This window comes from Arachis hypogaea, chromosome 13 (assembly GCF_003086295.3).
Source record: "Arachis hypogaea cultivar Tifrunner chromosome 13, arahy.Tifrunner.gnm2.J5K5, whole genome shotgun sequence".
NCBI classification, from domain to species: Eukaryota; Viridiplantae; Streptophyta; class Magnoliopsida; order Fabales; family Fabaceae; genus Arachis; species Arachis hypogaea.
The window spans coordinates 13,453,754-13,458,471 of NC_092048.1; the positions used below are offsets into that span (position 1 = coordinate 13,453,754).

Genomic DNA, 4,718 nt, shown 5'->3' on the forward strand with positions numbered 1-4,718 from the left:
GTGAAGACAACTCAATGATGTATTTCATGGATGTGATGCATTGTAAAACGATTGTGGCAAAAGACAATCGAACTGGAACATTAGACGATAAGAATAACTTAGAGCAACAACAATTAATAAACGAAGAATACATTCTTATTCTATAAAGTAGTAAAAAAAATATAAAATTATGAGTTGACTCTCAAATTTAGATTCATGTACCACAGAAAAACACTATATATAGACTTTAGTAAAATAAAAATAAATATGTAAATTATTTATTATTAAGGTAATTTTTTATTATATAAAAGTAATTTTGCATCATATATTAATTTTGTTAAAATTATATAATTTTATCATATCATAATTAGAATCATTATCTTCTATCAAAATTAGAGAAATCTAAGACAATAAATAAGAATATTATACCTAATATACACAGATTGAAATAGAAAGGGAGTAGAGATATATTATCATGGACGGGTATAATAACTAAAAATGTTTGAAATAAATATCATAAGAAGATAGAATTATAACGGGTTAAAGTAATAAAAAAAATAACTTGTAGAATTATTATATGCTAATGCTAAAAATACTTTTACGTAACCCTATTATAATTTTTTCGATTACCAGTGATAAATTATTATAATTTTAAGATGTTACTTTATCCACGTGATAATTTCAATTTTATTATTACAATTTATTATTATTATTATTATTATTATTATTATTATTGAATAATGAATAAGAATCAAAATTATATCAATATTTTTATAATTAATATAATTAAAATAACTAAAAATATTTAAAATTAATGTGCGTTATTAATATTATAAGATTTGATCATTTTATGATTAGAATCAAATATTTTTATCATGATTACCACAACCGGTGCCATTATCATATCATTATTATTATTATTATTATTATTATTATTATTATTATTATTATTATTATTATTATTATTATTAAAATAATTAAAAGTATTTTTAATTGATAATTGAAAAGTAATTTAATAGTGTATTAAATATTGATTTGATATAATAATAATGAAGATATGTTTCTAAATTGGTATAATTATATATTATTTATTAAATATTAATTATAATATAATTATAATAAAGATATTTTTTATAAAATAATTTAGAATAGATGAAAAATTTCATGCATTTTGGAGGGAAAACGGACTCACGAGGAATCAACACGTCATCTTAATTAGTTGAGAGAAACCCAGTTTTAGTATATTAAATAGATAGATTAAATAGATAGATGATAAATTCTCCATACCCAAAAGAAGAAGAAATCTGTCTTGACGATTCACAAAAATGAAAAAATATTTGAATTGAAAATAAAATACACATTCTGTATCATAAATATTTTTCAATCAAAACGTGCAGATTAAAAAATATAGAAAAGGGTAAAGTATACTTTTTCTCTTTGAAGTTTGCTAAAAAATTTTAAAATATCCCTAAATTTTAATTTGTTTCAATTTTATCCATCAAATTTTCTATTTGCATCAATTTTACCCTAATTACTAATTTTTTAATAATTAATATTTTTCTTTCCAAATATACTCCTCCCTTATACCTATTATCATCGTCATCATCATTACAATCCTCTGTCTCCTTCTTTCTCTCTTTTCATCTCACCATTATTTTCACTACTATCACCATTATTGAGCAACCACTGTCAACCTTCTCCTTTATCGTCGCCGGCCAAATCCCTCATTCTCCTTCTTTCTCCTTTCTTCTCCGACTCTCCATCTCCATCATCACCATCTCTGTTCGATGACCATCACCCTTTTTTTTCTTCTTTCTCTTTTTCTTCGCGAAAATCCAGCACCGTCGAAGCCATCGCTCTTCCTCCTTCTCTGTTAGCAAACCCAGCTTTCTATTTTTTCATTGCATGTATATATCCTGTATGCCTTAATCAATAATAATACTAATAAATTAGGCCCCTCTTGTATTTGACTATAAATTGAGGCCTAATTGAAGATCCAAAATTTTGTTATTACTACTATGACTTTGTATTTGATGATTTGAAGAATCAAGAAAGTTGCAAGGCTTGAAGATGTTGTAAGCCCTATTATTATTATTATTATTATTATTATTATTATTATTATTATTATTATTATTATTATTATTATCTGTACTAGTATTAGAGAAGTTGAATATGCAAGAATCTTGCTGTGAAGAAGCAGCAGCTTGATATGATGATGATAGAGATAAATACCAATTACTATTTGATGCTTTTTCGACCAAAAAATTTGAATCTTGATCATTGGGGTAGAAGCCAATTTGGGATTTTTCACAAATTGTGAAGTCAGATTAGAATAATAGTTGTAGGAAGAAGGATCATAGAACCAAGGTTTGTTACTGTTATTATGATTATGATTATGGTAAGAAAAACTATGATAATTGTTGTTTGGGAAATTGGGCTGTTGAAGATAGTAGTTTATGGTGGTTTTCCTTGCTTGAAGCTGCAACCTTTTCTTCTTCATCCTCTCTTTCTTGTGAGTATTTTGGTGCCCACCAACTGTTTGTAAAAAAGTATACTTTATCCTCTAAAAAAATAAAATTTGAAAAAAAAAGCAACAAAACCTAATCAAAATGTCGAGCAAGAAAAGAGAATTTATGAAAAAAAATGGCAACAAAATTAAAATCAATTAAAATAGAGCAAGAAAGAGTCGAAAGGAAAGGTTAGAGAAGAAGTCCAACGATGAAAAATAAAGAAAAGACAGAAGAAGCATCTTGAGTTTCAATTGAATAAAATTCCTCCCACGTTACAAGCGATATCTCCAGAAAGGCTCTCATGCATCATCAATAACCATAAAAGAACGTGGAACAGTAACCAGACTGGGGGAGAAACTTTTGCTGTGCAAGGGTAGTTGCCTCTTCAGAGTCCGGTCTGTTTGTGATGACCTAAAACAAAAGAAAAAGAAAATTAAATCGTTTGATTCATTATGTATAATTAATACATATATAATATTTTATCTACTCTTGATTCATTAGTGTAAGTAATAAGTATAGTCTTTCGTTTAAATATTTAAATCAACCAATACAGTAATAATTAAATACAATATCTTTCGATAATTTTAAGTTCGTCTAATACCAAAAAATATAATATCTTGCTATAATTTCAATTAAGGTTAACAGTAATAATTAAAAATAAAATTAAAAGATTATTTTAATTAAATATTTCAACAAATTAAATCATCATTAAAATAAAAAATAATAGTGTCCTTTTAGTCTGATATAAATTAGAATAATAGCTACATATAATAATAAAGTTAGACAAAATTATACCATATTCATTATTTCATAACTAATATTATTATAAATTTGAATAAATAAGACAATAAAAAAATCAATCAAATTAATTTAAATTTATTACATTTAATTAAAATAAATAACAAATCGTTTATTTTATTATGCACCTTATAAATTAATGAACTAATTAACTGATTGATATAAATTATAATAAATTACATTGATATTTAAATATTTAGTGAAATCAATTAGTTGGTATAACTAAGTTAGTGTAATAAATTATACATAATGAGTTAAAAAAATAAATCAAGAAACACTTTTTAAAGTATGACATGTCAACTCCATCATTAAATGCAGAAATTCGATTTTTGTATAACAGAATAGATTCATGGATGAGAAATTGTAAAATACAATGTGATTGTTTAGCCTAAGTTAGGAAAGACCTCCCTGTATACGACATTTATCTTGTATTGGAAAGTATAGATGAATGATTTTGAATCAAAACTCTCGGTCCTTCTTAGATTTTACTCGTGACAAAGCAATACAATTGCCCATAAACAAAAACTGGTCTAGATAGGTACAATCCAACTGTGTTTAATATTTGTCCTTGTGACTTATTAATAGTCATAGCGAACAAAATAATAATTGAAAACGGTCTCCGTCGAAATCGGAATAGAAGAATCTGGTTGTTAGGTATCGTGTTCATGTACGGAATCAATACCACCTGCCCAATTTTATCTCCAGTCAACGTCATACATTCAATTACATGAGTGCCAAACCTTCTTATCTAGGAAATCCAGCATTATCAATAATAATTTTTGGCCTGAATGGTTTAGGTAAAATTTTGAGTACCTACCATTTAACATGCATGGGCTACTGTTGTAGTACTTGCCACATAGTCCATGTGTCATGAACTTTTCCACCACTGCATATAGTTTTGGCCTCATTATCTTATCAAGGATCTCGACTGAGAAGTGCTTGTCAATATCATCAAGTAACCTTGACTTGTCCAACGTGTGTGGTAGACTCCTCTCTAAAATTCTATTGTGCAGACATATGTGCATATTATAATAATAAGTTAATTATAAATTTTTAATGTGTATAAATTTTTATTCTAAATTACTTAAAATAGTTATTAATAGAAGATTGCGAAAATGTATATGTATAATCATAACTTAAAATAAAGAAAAACGGACATGATTCGTGGAGTGTAATACACAAAAAAAATAAGGTATATATAAGAACTGAATTGAAGAGTTTACCTTTGCTACCTCTTCCTTCAAGAGTTTCATCTTATCAAGTGCATGAAAACCTTCCGCAGTATTGGTATTGTAAAGAATCCCAGGTACAGAACACGTGTTCCTGTTACCAGAGCATGGTTCTGGTACCAATGAAGAATCACTTGATTCAGAAGGCAAAAGACTCAGCTAGCAGAGTTAAATGATTTGACACTTGAGAACGTGAGCAAGG

The 4,718-nt window shown here is 26.6% G+C and overlaps 1 pseudogene; it reads right to left on the reverse strand.

Moving 5' to 3' along the window:
* Nucleotides 1–1,928: 1,928 nt before the first annotated feature.
* LOC112732704 (uncharacterized) lies at nucleotides 1,929–4,195 on the reverse strand (annotated as a pseudogene).
* Nucleotides 4,196–4,718: the final 523 nt, after the last annotated feature.